This window comes from Lissotriton vulgaris, chromosome 6 (genome assembly GCF_964263255.1).
Source record: "Lissotriton vulgaris chromosome 6, aLisVul1.2, whole genome shotgun sequence".
NCBI classification, from domain to species: Eukaryota; Metazoa; Chordata; class Amphibia; order Caudata; family Salamandridae; genus Lissotriton; species Lissotriton vulgaris.
This window is the reverse complement of record NC_141694.1, coordinates 863,279,193-863,295,380: the sequence shown is the minus strand read 5'-3', so window position 1 is coordinate 863,295,380 and position 16,188 is coordinate 863,279,193.

Genomic DNA, 16,188 nt, shown 5'->3' with positions numbered 1-16,188 from the left:
TTCAGTGTATTCAGCGTATTCAGCACTCAGTGTAGGAAAACAATATAATTCAGTAAAGGAAGATTCTTGGTGGAAATGACTATCAAACACCAATAATTGACCATTGTTTCGTGTCCTGACGACCAACAGTCAACAGCGAGAACAGATCTCTTGTTGCTTTATGAACATCCAAGTGGCATTTGAAAGAGTGGACCTGATAGATGAACTATGGGAAAGGGTGTGGTATAACAGTCAGAGATTTTGACTTTGGAGCCGGGGAACCAGGGGGCATATTATCAAGATGTGCGTTTAAAAACGCACATCGCACATTTCCCTATCGCCGGCTATCGCCGGATTTTATCGCTGTGATAGCACGTTATTATCAATGCGCAACACGTAGGCGATATTAAATCCGGTGATAGTCGGCAATAGGGAACATTAGCGCGTGAAAACAACCTTTGGTGTCACGTGCTAATATGTGCCTTGATAATATGGGGGGTGGATTCAGCTTTATTATCCACACCCCCATGTTAACAATGCCTAAGACCTGATCAAAGCAGGAGTTGGGAGACCTGCGATAAACAAGTTTATCGCAGGTCTCCTTCTCCCAACGCCTGACTTGATAATAGTGTGTTACCACCTCCAACCACATTCTACATGTGGTTGGACGAGGGAACGCCCACCCTGCATCCCATTAGCGTTATCTATCGCCCCCAGCGCGAGGGCGATAGATGAAGTCAAGAATACGTCTCTAACTCCGGTTTGAGACGTACTGAGAATAATGCAATAATAAAAAAATGCGTTAGCGACTTTAAAAAGTCGCTAAAGCTTTTATCGCGGGCTTGATAATATGCCCCCAGGTTAGAGTCTTGGCATCGGCTCAACATCCTATTATTATGGACAAATTGCTTAATCTCCAGTACATAACAAAAAAAAATATGTCTTTGTGTAATGTAACTGGGGCTCATGTCCAATACCATCGGGTCAAGTTCACGCTGTATAAAAAAAACTGCAAAAAAAAATTTAAAAACCTGAGAGCCCCACCTATTCTATTGCCCATATTACACTGCTTGCACAATGTGAAATGAGGGAAAGCTCTACTTAGGAGTGGCTGGACAGTGCACAGCTAGACCACCATATGTTATTTTCCTTGTTTCAACAACGTCTCCACATATGCTTTGGACAGGTAAACTGTCTTCTTACAAAAGCAAAACACATGCATGAAGACACCTTAGTTTTTGCAGGTGCCCTTCCTACACAGAATCTTACTGTAGTTCTATTACTATTTACAACAAGGGGTGGTGAGGGACAGAGTCTCTGAATTAAGCAGAAAGCTCTCACCCAGTCAAGAGATCAGGGCTAGATCCAACACCGTTTTTTAGCTCACTGCACCATCCCAGTTTCAGAACCTGGCTGTATGCAAATTAGTCTGTTCCTGTCCCAGTGCATGATGGGAACAGGGCAAACCAAACTACAAAAGCCAATTCTTACACTGGGAAGGAAACAAGCTCCCGGGGACCGGTTTCTGGCATTACAGCCGTCTTCGGCCCGGTTTGCTTGAATCCTGATGGTGCAATGAGCAAGGGTCTCACATCTGAGAATACCCTTCCACGCTTAGGGTGGACAAAAATATTTACAACAAGGGGTGGTGAGGGACAGAGTCTCTGAATTAAGCAGAAAGCTCTCACCCAGTCAAGAGATCAGGGCTAGATCCAACACCGTTTTTTAGCTCACTGCACCATCCCAGTTTCAGAACCTGGCTGTATGCAAATTAGTCTGTTCCTGTCCCAGTGCATGATGGGAACAGGGCAAACCAAACTACAAAAGCCAATTCTTACACTGGGAAGGAAACAAGCTCCCGGGGACCGGTTTCTGGCATTACAGCCGTCTTCGGCCCGGTTTGCTTGAATCCTGATGGTGCAATGAGCAAGGGTCTCACATCTGAGAATACCCTTCCACGCTTATGGTGGACAAAAATATTTACAACAAGGGGTGGTGAGGGACAGAGTCTCTGAATTAAGCAGAAAGCTCTCACCCAGTCAAGAGATCAGGGCTAGATCCAACACCGTTTTTAGCTCACTGCACCATCCCAGTTTCAGAACCTGGCTGTATGCAAATTAGTCTGTTCCTGTCCCAGTGCATGATGGGAACAGGGCAAACCAAACTACAAAAGCCAATTCTTACACTGGGAAGGAAACAAGCTCCCGGGGACCGGTTTCTGGCATTACAGCCGTCTTCGGCCCGGTTTGCTTGAATCCTGATGGTGCAATGAGCAAGGGTCTCACATCTGAGAATACCCTTCCACGCTTAGGGTGGACAAAAATATTTACAACAAGGGGTGGTGAGGGACAGAGTCTCTGAATTAAGCAGAAAGCTCTCACCCAGTCAAGAGATCAGGGCTAGATCCAACACCGTTTTTTAGCTCACTGCACCATCCCAGTTTCAGAACCTGGCTGTATGCAAATTAGTCTGTTCCTGTCCCAGTGCATGATGGGAACAGGCCAGAAACCGGTCCCCGGTAGCTTGTCTCCTTTCTGGTGAAGAATTGGCTTGGTAGTTTAGTCTGCCCTGTTCCCATGATGCACTGGGCCAGGGACAGACTGATTTGCATATAGCCAGGTTCTGAGCTGGGATGGGGCAGTGAGATAAATAACGGTGATGGATCAAGCCCTGATCTTTGGACTGGGTAAGAGTGGTCTGTTTAACTCAGACACTCTGTTCATCACCACCCCCTTTTCTAAATCGTTTTTGGCCACTATAGGTGTGGCAGGGTATACTCAGACATGAGTCCCTTTCTCACTGCTCCATCAGGATTCAAGCAAGCCGGGCCGAAGAAGGCTGAAATGCCAGAAACCGGTCCCCGGTAGCTTGTCTCCTTTCTGGTGAAGAATTGGCTTGGTAGTTTAGTCTGCCCTGTTCCCATGATGCACTGGGCCAGGGACAGACTGATTTGCATATAGCCAGGTTCTGAGCTGGGATGGGGCAGCGAGATAAATAACGGTGATGGATCAAGCCCTGATCTTTGGACTGGGTAAGAGTGGTCTGTTTAACTCAGACACTCTGTTCATCACCACCCCCTTTTCTAAATCGTTTTTGGCCACTATAGGTGTGGCAGGGTATACTCAGACATGAGTCCCTTTCTCACTGCTCCATCAGGATTCAAGCAAGCCGGGCCGAAGAAGGCTGAAATGCCAGAAACCGGTCCCCGGTAGCTTGTCTCCTTTCTGGTGAAGAATTGGCTTGGTAGTTTAGTCTGCCCTGTTCCCATGATGCACTGGGCCAGGGACAGACGGATTTGCATATAGCCAGGTTCTGAGCTGGGATGGGGCAGTGAGATAAATAACGGTGATGGATCAAGCCCTGATCTTTGGACTGGGTAAGAGTGGTCTGTTTAACTCAGACACTCTGTTCATCACCACCCCCTTTTCTAAATCGTTTTTGGCCACTATAGGTGTGGCAGGGTATACTCAGACATGAGTCCCTTTCTCACTGCTCCATCAGGATTCAAGCAAGCCGGGCCGAAGAAGGCTGAAATGCCAGAAACCGGTCCCCGGTAGCTTGTCTCCTTTCTGGTGAAGAATTGGCTTGGTAGTTTAGTCTGCCCTGTTCCCATGATGCACTGGGCCAGGGACAGACTGATTTGCATATAGCCAGGTTCTGAGCTGGGATGGGGCAGTGAGATAAATAACGGTGATGGATCAAGCCCTGATCTTTGGACTGGGTAAGAGTGGTCTGTTTAACTCAGACACTCTGTTCATCACCACCCCCTTTTCTAAATCGTTTTTGGCCACTATAGGTGTGGCAGGGTATACTCAGACATGAGTCCCTTTCTCACTGCTCCATCAGGATTCAAGCAAGCCGGGCCGAAGAAGGCTGAAATGCCAGAAACCGGTCCCCGGTAGCTTGTCTCCTTTCTGGTGAAGAATTGGCTTGGTAGTTTAGTCTGCCCTGTTCCCATGATGCACTGGGCCAGGGACAGACTGATTTGCATATAGCCAGGTTCTGAGCTGGGATGGGGCAGTGAGATAAATAACGGTGATGGATCAAGCCCTGATCTTTGGACTGGGTAAGAGTGGTCTGTTTAACTCAGACACTCTGTTCATCACCACCCCCTTTTCTAAATCGTTTTTGGCCACTATAGGTGTGGCAGGGTATACTCAGACATGAGTCCCTTTCTCACTGCTCCATCAGGATTCAAGCAAGCCGGGCCGAAGAAGGCTGAAATGCCAGAAACCGGTCCCCGGTAGCTTGTCTCCTTTCTGGTGAAGAATTGGCTTGGTAGTTTAGTCTGCCCTGTTCCCATGATGCACTGGGCCAGGGACAGACTGACTTGCATATAGCCAGGTTCTGAGCTGGGATGGGGCAGTGAGATAAATAACGGTGATGGATCAAGCCCTGATCTTTGGACTGGGTAAGAGTGGTCTGTTTAACTCAGACACTCTGTTCATCACCACCCCCTTTTCTAAATCGTAGTTCTATTACAGCTGCAGTTGAACTTGATGGACCTTAGGAGGAATAGGAGGAATAACATATACATTAATGAATCGGAGACAGTGGATGAAAATCATTCACGTAAAAAACAGAAATTACATGTCAACTCTAAGATTCCCTCTTTTGTCAGACTAAATATCTTGTATACATGATTTTCGGATGCTTCAATAAGACCTACATTGGAATCCCTTGCCACTTTCTGAATGTTAGAGAGTATAAATGAATGTTTGTTTGAGAGTAGCAGTGTTCCATGGGACCACTGCAAACTCTCAAACAAGCTAAACATAAAAAAGTAAATGTGTTGCTTTATAAATGCAGCTCAGACCTGCATTTAAAAAGGTTTACCATATTGAAGAGCATTCACAGATATGGTGGTCTACTGACCTCAGCCGGCTACCATCTCTGTGATGACCTCCAATCGTAGTGAGCCACAATTTGTGACCTACATTGTTAATATTCATGAAGTAGGTCATATTTTGACCATACTATGATTCAATCTTTTACTAACTGACCTATTAGCACAGAGGTTGCTTCCTAAATTTCTTGACCAGTTTCTAAAATACTGATAAATAGTACATCTGGCTTGCAGTTCTGATCCGAATACTTTTATTGAGTTTTGAAGGTATTTTTATATACTTGATGAGATACTTATGGCATGTGATGAATGTTCTTCTGTGTTTCTTTATAAACTCCATGATGATTCTTTATCCACAATGTTAAACTTTTATATTTGTGTCAATTTACCAAATATGGGATTTCACCAAATTTTCACTTGTATCTGTTTTTGAAAAAATCTTTTATTTACTTTGGTAATCCTTTTGTAAGGTCCATTCTTGCTTGTGTTGACATTTCTGCCTGTATAAATATATGTGATGTACAGGCACACATGCCGAAAACTCATCACCTTTAGACAGTGACGCAATTTTCCTTCATATATTTATTTTTTTCTCAAGAAAAATATTTTCCCTTTGGAATAACCTTTCCCCTACTCCTACACAAATGTTGTGGGTCTTGAGTTCCGCTTATTGCCCTGGACAGAGTATTCCTGCCTCTGAAACATATTAAAGAGGTGTTTGAGACTGGAGAACACACTCTCCAATTAAATAGGTAAATAGGTTCAGATGTGCTAATACTTTCTGCCATCGAAACAGGCCCTATTCTCAAAATTGGACCGTTTACGGCCACAAAATGACCTTTTGGTATTTACCAAACAAAATTGTGATTCAGTAATATGTTATTGTATCACAATTTAAGAAATGGGGAAAAGGCCAACCGATATTCTTCTCGAAATCTATAAGGCAAAATGTGTATGGAGCGGGAGTTTGGAGTTTTTCTGATTCCTCCTCCATTCAATATATCGAAAATGCTTTTTTAAGATTTATTTTAGCTGTACTAGCCAGTTCCCCTGTTTTTAACTGCCACAGTGAGATCGGCATTTCACATATCACAGATATTATTAAGGTACAACCTGTGCTTCTGTGGCACAGAACTTGGACTTCTGGTAGCACAGTTCTAAATAAACAGATAATAAAGGATTCGATTAAATTGGATTATGCTACAAACATTAGCTGGTTAATGTATGTGAAAAACTTCATGCAAGATCTTGGACATCCGGGCTACTATATTACTCCTGAGACAATGAACTCTATTTATAGGATAGAGCTTAAAGCACTCTCCATGTCCCACCTGGAGACACTTAGACTGACCCAGGAGATGAACAAACCTTCAGTTGTCCAACATCAATTGATCTTAAACACATTTGAAATACAACCTTATCTGATACACTGTCTAGGAGGACATGACAGGTATGTCCTAACTCGTTTTAGGTTTGGGATCAGTTATACAGAGGCAAACGATTGGTCCAGAGAACTGTGTCATTGCACTTGTGACGGCTTGTCTCCACAAACAACTTTCCACTCGATCTTATTTTGCAAGTTATACAATAAGGAATGAGCTGGATGGATTTTACCCCTGTGAAAGAGGGGGGTCTGGAGGCAATGTCGACCTGCTATGATATATATGCAGCTATTAGACAGTGATTATTGTATTGCAGTGATGGTTGGGTTCTTAAAAAGCATACTGAGAGCTAGGAAAAGTGTTAATGGTTAAAGAATCCAGTATACTGTCTTGAATGCATAAAAACCGGTGGGATTATTTTATCTTTGTAAGTTTTTATTTCCAAACACAATATGCTCGGAATAACTGTCCATGTAAAAGAAATGAATGGTGAAATTTTTTTTATACATGTATTTTTTAAAGAATGTATGAAATGTTTTATATGTGCTTGCTTTTATGATTTTATATGACTGAAATCGAATAAAGCATTTTTGAATTTGAATTTGTATTGCAATTTAGCTTTTTGTCTGTAAACATATTGGAAATGACCATCCTTTGCATTGTATTCCACCAGGTTTTTGCCTTTTTTTACTGGTCCCATTTTTTTGGCTGTAGACTCTTTGCACTTTACTCTTGCTATCTAGTGGTTACGTGCGTGCGCTCTCCCTTCTAAACATGGTAAAATTAGCATTCACCTAATTGGCATTTACGTATAGGTTCCCAAAATATAGTACTATATGTAGCTATGGCATGTAAATCAAATGCTACAGGTACTGCTGCAGCACTCATTGTGGCACCCACTGGGGTGCTATAAAACATGTCCCTACGTCTGTGTTGCAGCCTGTGGGTGCAATTTTAAACTGCCATTTCGACCTGGCAGAATAAACTTTTTGCCAAAATTAAACTTTACTTTTTAATATTTTTTAATTCAACCCTAATGTAGGTCTTCAAAGCATATAAAACAGGATGAAATGTATTTAAAAAGTAGGACATGTATATTTAAAATTTTACATATCCTGTATCCTGGCAGTAAAAAACCTACAAAGTCATTTTTCACTGCAGCAATTCTGAATCTCCCATAGAAAGCACTGGGTTACTTTATTACTCCTTAGTATGTATAACTTCAGTTAGGGACTAGTTAGAAAAATTATTCGATGACTCATTGTAATAGGACTTTTAAATCTAATCTAATCTTTAAGGTAGATTTCAAATTAATATTTTTAAAATGTGGCTTTTAGAAAGTTAGCAACACATACGGAGAGAGTAGGGTCCAAGGAAAATATTTAAAGACCCAGACACAGTTATAGCCCCTAAGCAAAACACTATATACATTAATAATAACTGTGGGTCTAAAGAAACTCAGAGCTCTGTGTTCAGAATGTGTCTAATCCACTACACGATACGTTAGGACCCATCACTATGCGATATAACTAGGGGCTATAACTGTGTCTGGGTCTTTAAATATTTCCCTTGTACCCTACTCTCTCCGTATGTGTTGCTATTTAAGTGCAGTTGCATGACTGCGGGTCCTTTTTCTCCTTTATTTTTTCAATTTCTTATGGTAGCTTAGACCAGTGTGAAGCAGGGCTCCACTAGTTTACCCCAAACCAACAAACCACAACTCTGATAGGGTTTGCCTCAATTAGACGACTGCCTTTTCTTTTTTCTCTGATCTGACAATGGCGACCAATCTAGGTTTTGCCTTTGACGAGGAAGAAATTCAATCCATTTTAAGTGACAATCCGAGTATGTTAGAATCGATGCCAGTCCAACCAGTGACTAATGAAGATGGATGGCCTAAGATTCTAATATTGAAAAAGAGTTACTCCCGCACTTGTGTACATGGGATTGCAATGGCCGAGTATCTCCGGGGCAACTGTGCACCATAGGGATTGATAGTCACCAATGCCCCGAGACTTTTCCTAGATGATAAAGACTTCTTACGCGACTGGTCACTAAAAGCATGGAATTGCACTCGTGACTGGCTCGTGTTGATAATTAAAACCGCGAAACGGGTCTCCGACAAAATGCTCGTGGAGATTCAGGTACTGGAGGGTCAAAATAGGACAAAGATCACAGGGAAGCTATTTACAAAACAGCAAGAGGAAAATAACAAAACCACCAAAGAATTTAAGGACTCTATTCTATTCGCAAAGCTTGAAAAGTGTAAAAAAGATCTGGCTAAATTCGCCATGGATAAAGTTTATCCGTACACCAGCGCCACCTATGTACCGACTGCATACAACAGAAACGGACGCAGAGGGGGCTCCACCTACGGTACTTCGACCTCTGAGGACAACTCTAGTGACTCAGACTCGAGCAATCAAGGCAACTCCACCAACCAACAACGAGGCAGAGGAAATAGAAGGAATTGGAGAGGCCAAAACTATGGCCCCAATCAATTTAACCCTTGGTGGTCACCTAATCTATGGATGACTGGAGGTCCTTTTCCTCCAAAACCTATGGGCCCTTTTGGCCCTATGCCCTCACAATCAGAATATGCAGCCTTTTTAGGGTTTGGCCAAGGAAGGACTAGAGGCAGAAGACGATCCTCCCGAGGACAAGTACAGTGGCCTGTCCCGCCACAATCGATGGGTCTACGGAGCGGGAAGCAAGTACCCCAGGATCAAGCAGGCACGAGTGCAGAGGCAGTTTGATTATCAAATTGAGCTCTAGAGACCTCTCTCCAATTGAAACTCAAGTGCTGAACCGAGGACTAGGTTTTGTCCAGACCACTACTAGAGATCCTTTTCAGACCAATATTGAGCTAGCTCAATTCTTCAGGAAGGTTAGGTTACATTTTTTCTTTTTGAAATCAGAGAACCTACCTACTGAATCTAACACGGGACTTAAAAAAGCCTCAAACTTCACGCCCTTACCTCACACTATTCCAACTAAGGTCTTAACCTTTGAGGAAGCAGTACGACATGACATTCAGATCCTGTTTTCAAGGAATAACAAACCATTTATGAACCTCTCGAAGCAAGAACAGCAGGCCTTGCCGGGACTAGCGAAAGACGATACAGTCATCATCAAGCCTGTAGACAAAGGGGGCGCCACTGTCCTTATGGATACGAGTACTTATAGGCAGGAATGTCTCAGACAACTCAGTGACATTAATTCTTATAGTCCACTGTCCGAAGATCCGTCTAAGAGACTCTCCTTGAATATCAAACATCTCACCGAAGAGGCATTTTCAGAAGGCTGGATCACGGCAAATGAGGCCTCTTTTCTCTGTACCTCAAATCCGGTGATGCCATATTTTTATGTGCTCCCGAAAGTTCACAAAGAACAACGCCCTCCACCAGGACGACCTATAATTTCCGGTATCGGGTTCATCTTGGAACCGTTTTCGACGTTTGTCGACACCTTTCTGCGACCCTTGGTTAAATTGATGCCAACATACATCCAAGATACGAAAGATCTGCTGAGGAGTCTGCCCAACATTGAGTTTGACACTAACTTGGATATTCTCGTATCCTTTGATGTAGAGTCCCTCTACACCTCAATACCACAAAATGAGACACTAGAGGTGGTTGAAATGCTACTACGAGAACAAACATTGGACACCATTACCCCGGTATCTTTCATCATGGAACTAGCCACTATGGCGATGAAAAAAAACTTCTTTCGGTTCGAAGAGACAGTGTTCCTCCAGACATCAGGGACCAGTATGGGCAGTGTTTTTGCCCCGTCTCTAGCAAACCTATATGTTCACAAGTTCGAGCAAGATCGTGTACTATCATCTACGAATCCCTATTTTCCATCGATAAGGGTTTGGAAACGTTACATAGATGATATTCTGCTAGTGTGGCGTGGCACTGAAATCGAACTAAAGGCCTTCCATCTGTGGCTGAACAAACAGAACTCGTTCCTACGCTTTACCATTGAATTTTCAAAAACCACCTTGGCATTCCTGGACCTTCGGATCACAGCTACCTCAGGGGGCTTGGTGTCCGAATTGTACAAGAAACCCATGGCGCGAAACTCACTGCTCCAATACGATAGCTGTCACCCGAAGGCGCTCCGGGACAATCTGCCCTTCGGTCAGTTTTTGCGCATCCAGCGCAACTGCAGCACGAAAGAGGGTTTCCATAAACATGCGGGAGAACTTGAACAATGTCTCTGTGACAAAAAATACCCTAAGAAATTGATCCGAGACTCTAAAAAAAGAGCTTCTAGCAACAATCGTGAATCTCTATTGGAAGTGACCCCTCCCAAACCGAAGAATGAAAGGATAGCGTTTGTAAATACCTTCAACACACGATCGTATGCCATCAAAAAAATCATAAAACTACATTGGAGGATCCTTAACACTGGCCCGGATAATCTTCCAGTACCCCTGTTTGCGTACAAAAGAGGACCAAGCTTTAAAGATCGGCTAGTGCATACTAGACCAGGACCAAAGAAAACTCACCAAGTGGGAACTCTATGGGATTTGCCACCAGTCGAGGGTCACCACCCATGTGGGAATTGTGCTGCATGCGCTCAAACAACTCATTCCACAAGCATCGACATAGGGACATCAAGACGTTGGGAACAAAAACAGTTTACTAATTGCAATAGTTCCAACCTCATCTATCTCATTAGATGCCCTTGTTCCTTACAATACGTTGGAATGACAACGAGAAAAAAATTAAGTAAGGATATCGGAGCATAAAAGTACGATCCGATGCAAAAAGCAAGCAACCCGCCTCACGAATCATTTCTTAGAGGTAGGACACGCACCTACGGATTTCTCTTGGACTGTCTAGGAACAGCCACGGATCCCCCCTCATGTCTCCGACATCACTAAACATCTCTTCAAATTGGAGCAGAAATGGGTGTATCGTCTGAATACAGATTAAGATGGCCTCAATGAAGATATTCCCTGGACTTCACTATAGAGTGATCCCTGTTTGACCTCCGGTACCACATCTCCGGCTTGAGCTGACAGGTCGTCAGGATTTTTCTCCTCATATGGCGCAAGATCTCGTATACTATCCTTAGGAGCACTGAGAGAAACTCTGTTTTCTCTACGGACTTTATTGTTCTCTCTATTGACATTACTGTATTGTTTATAAATACAAGCCATACATCGAACCATGGGCGCTTAGTGACAGACCTACCGACTTGCGATTACTTCAATGTCTCTGATAACACAATGAGAGATTGAATAATCATTGTCTATCGGTGCAAGCAGCACTGATTGATTAACATCAGGTCCCTCACCCAGAATAAAACAGGATACTATAATCAATGATAGCGCTTCAAATGAACATAGAGGCGAGATCCGGGTTTCGAACCAATAGTTTTAATACACGACTTCTCATCTCGGAAGGTGATACCAGTGACACCACAGCATTCTTTCTAACTTCGAAAAATTAAATGCCAGTACATTCTAACATTAAATACTCTTACTGGCTTTGCACTATTAAAACTTTCTTTGAAGTCTCGATAAGACTTAGCTCGGTTGGGATTTGTTGTGATTCCGCCATGAAGTCTCTTGACTACATTTCCCATGAGCCCTTCTGACGCTTTGGTATGACGTAGGTAGCCGTCGCCACTGTGGATCGGCGCATGCGCACTAGCGCTGATACGAGATTGATGACTTTTCCACAGCTAGAAATACGACGTGTAGATATTTCCCGGTGCCTCCCCGAACAGCGCAGATGCCTGACTGGGGTACCGACGGATAGGTAGGTTTGAAATCACCGTCTGTAAACTGATTTGCATGCTAACCCTTGATGGCATTATGCGCTCGAGCTGACCTTTGCCGTTTTACTACAGTACTAATATCCTCTGATACCTTCTCGGCAGTAGGCTTTTTACACCTAAAACTAAACTACTCTATCCACAATGGACTGTATTGTCTTTCCTGTTAGTGGCACAACATCTAGTTAGCATTATTAACAAATAGAACTGATGCAATGCGCAAAAAAGAGGTGTTGATGACCAGTATATACAGGATAATTGTAACGAATTGACGGATCGGTGACTGTGATTCGGCGGTCGCTATGAGGTTTTTTCACTATTATGTTTGTGGTTCCTTTTCTTTAAAAATAGAGCGGTGCCCCTATTTCCTGAGCTGTGGCCAGGTGAGGAGCGGCGCCGGTCCCTCAAACTCTAGGTGAGTGAGAGGCGCATCCAAATAAAGAATGGTTGGGTAATGTACTTGAGATGTACAAGTACACAAACAATTTTAGTTGTTGAAACTCAGGAGTGATAACTTCCATTAATGTGTTGTCCCATTTTCTCTGTTTTCTTTCATATGTGTCGTCTGCACATGATTCCTCTCGTTTGTGGAAATCAGCTTCTACTAAACAGGAGCATTGAGAGGGCCTATTCAGGTGATATCCCAATATTTGTATTATTTCTATTATGCACGCACACACTTTTTTGAAGCAGTAGCAAAATATAATCTTGGTCCTGAAGAAGCAGGTGATACACTTAGTATCTGTTAACTGCAGAAACATGTCGACCTTTCTATACATGCAGTAGATATTTGTTTAAAACTACTGTTATTTTGCACTTCACGTTTTTTAATCTTGGAAGTGGATTGCTTTTCATTAAAGTCATTTTTGCACCCACTATCCATTTCTAACCACTCACTTTCATTCATGTGCACTGCTTTTCAGTTACCAACGTTTGAGTGTACCAATTGTACGTTGTGGACATACCACTTGGTGAGACTGGCCCAAATGATGACAAGAAGGGCGGTCCAGAGAGTGTAACTGATGGGTATCCATATCGCATAGTGATGGGTCCTAACGTATCGTGTAGTGGATTAGACACATTCTGAACACAGAGCTCTGAGTTTCTTTAGACCCACAGTTAATATTAATGTATATAGCTTTTAGAAAGTTGCCATTTTACTGCCTAAATCAAATGTCCCTTTCTGCTAGTATCCATGGTCACCTAACTGTTTATACCTCTCGTTTGGTGTGATGTGTGTTGCTCCCAGTCAGCAGACGAAGGAACTGGGTGTGGTTAGGTGTGGGTCTTCCTGACAGGTTGGCTGGGAGGAGCTGTGCCCCTGCCAGATTACATTGAATAGGGAAGCCTGGGGGCCTGTCCCTTCCAAACTTCAGAAGAAGCAGAGCAAGTTGGTGGCAAATCACTCCTGGGCCTGCATGCCAGCCCTTTGTTTCACTTGCAAAGATGGATCCAAACCAAGGGGAAAGGGAGGAACTGACCAGAACTAGGTTTAGAGCTAGACAAAGGGGTGTCCCACAGGTTTGCATTCAGCATGAAAGTGGCATCCCTAGAACCTGACACCTGGGCCTATGAAGACTCAAAAGAAGGACTGCCCTGCTGAAATCTGATGAAGATTGGAACAGCTTGCCTTGAACCCAGGACCCCAGATGTGACTCCATGTGTCAGCTAGCTGACCTCCCATTTGAGCTGAAGAGACACAAATAGGTTCCAGATATCATTCCTGCTGCCCAGCTGGCCAAAACCAACTGGCCCCAAACTGGTGCTCCCTGATTGCCTCCCTTGGAGTGAGACCTGGACCCCAAGTCCTCAAGGTCCTGGACCCTTGGCTGGAATCAGAGTTCACTTCTCCCTAAGTAACTGAATGTTTCACCTGATCTGATGTGGAGCAAAACAAACCCCCACAGAGTCATGTCGCCAAGCTCCTGACTGAAAGCTTCTCTGGGTTCAAGGTAGAGCATCCCAAAGCCACCCAGCTCATAACAAAAGACCTCACTTGAACCGATAGAGAGAGATGCAACCCGCATACCTATGCAGCGCCTAACCAAATGCCTCATTGTATTTGGACCTTAACATAAGCATACTTACACTAACATCTGAATAAAACAGGAAAAAAGTCAGAGGGAAAAACTTCCAGCTGGAAGAAAATGGTCCCGTACCCAGCCCTCACTAGCATGATCAGATGCTAGCAGTAGGCTCTTCATAACTTTTGGTGCTATTTTTAACTTTAAAATTTAGGAAAAACACTTTTGCTGACTCAATTTTTGTCATTTGTATATCATTTTATCTAATATAAATTACCCTACGTGTCTACATTGGTTTGGGATTACTTTGGTGTTGTGTTTTCACTTTATTATTGTTTGAGTACAGCATAAATCCTTTAGACAATGCTTCTTAGTTAGGCGTAACTACTTTGTGCCAGGCTACAAGAGCATTAAGCACATGTTTCTTTATTGACTTTAGTAGTTTACCCTGACAAGAATCGGGATTATTCTTTGGGGTGGTCTCTCAACTCTTCAACAAATAACCCAGGCCCAGATGCATCAAGCTTAAAACCGCTCGCAAAGGGGCAGATTCTCAGAATCTGCCCCTTTGCGACTAGAATTTTTGCATTTGGGATGCATCATCCCAAATGCAAAAATCGCAATTTAAGAAATCGCAAAATTGCGATTACTTAAATTGCTCTTGCATTTAAGGAATCTCAAGGTGAGATTCCGTAAATGCAATGCATTAAAGTAAAAAAATTAGCGATTTCGCTAACAGGGGGCGCAAATTACCATGAAGTTGATCTTTATGGTAATTTCAAAAACTTTGAAAAATGCACTAAAGTGCATTTTTCAAAGTTCCATTTAACACACAAACATGCCCATGGGGCATGTGTGTGTGCAAGATGTACCCATATGCAGATTTCAGGGGTGCATCAGGGTGTCCTTTTGACACCCTGGCACCCTTGAAATTGCAATCTCAATTTGCGATTCTCTAATTGAGAATCGCAAATTGAGATTGTCTTCCCATTCATTCCTATGGGCCTCTAGGCTCATAGGAATGAGTGGGGAGGTATTCCTTAATTGCGAGTCGCAATTTGCGAGTCGCAATTAAGGAATTTTCAGAAATCGCTATTTTTTAAGCGAGATCTTCATGCATAGCATTTTGCTATTCCTTATTAGTGAATCCTTATTTTTCGCTAATAAGGAATCGCAAAATGGGTGCTTGATGCATCTGGGGGCCAGTGTCTTACAATACTGAATTGGTATTTGGAAGTGGCGTGTTTAGAGGGTCCCTTCCAAATATTGATCCTCTTGTGCATTATTGGTATTATAAATCTAGCTATACATATGGGTGAGTTTTTGTGAAGCAGGCCCCATATTTGTAATTCTAAATTAAATTAGAAAGGAGTGTTAAAGATTTAAAGATACGATTAAGCAGTCCTGATAACAGCTGGCCATGCTTAATTAGTAATGAATCTGCACAATTGTTTGATTATGCACAATATATTTTTGGTGCACAATAACTTATCAGCCGCTTCTCGATGTCTTTACTATGACGACCTCCTTATGTTCCCATAAATCAGCTTTTGCCTATTACAAGCAGAATTGGCATTGACAAGTTCTGGCCAGATATTTTCTCTTTGGCCGCAGAAAATAATTTCTGGGCCAGGTCCCCTAACAGATGTTAAATGTATTCTTTGACCTCTTTAGAGGAGCCATCCACCAAAATGAAAAACTAATTTCACGTATTTTTTCCCAAAAATTATTCCCATTGGTCGAACTCAGTTATTCCTTCCATCTGTGTGGTCAGAGGACAGAGTATTAATTTTACCCAGATGGACTGTCAGCATTAAAGTTAAATATGCGTTACTCAGACAGGTCAAATGAAACCTTGATCCGAAGCAAAACCTTTCATTATCAAAACAGTGCTGATATATTTCAATCCAAACTCGGCACAGCAGAAATTTAAATCAGATTGAGTTGTCAATATAAATCACTATCTCTCTAATGTAAGTAACATTTTTGACAATTATAGTGCTATTAAATTTGGATTTGCATTCCAAGATAAATTTTGACAGATATAACCAACGGGCATTTCCACTGCCTATTGATCACCGAGAGTTTTTGATTCTCAGCTTTTATGTACTCTGCAACTGTACAGTTTTTGAACGTGGTGCCATTGACAATGTTTATCATGAAA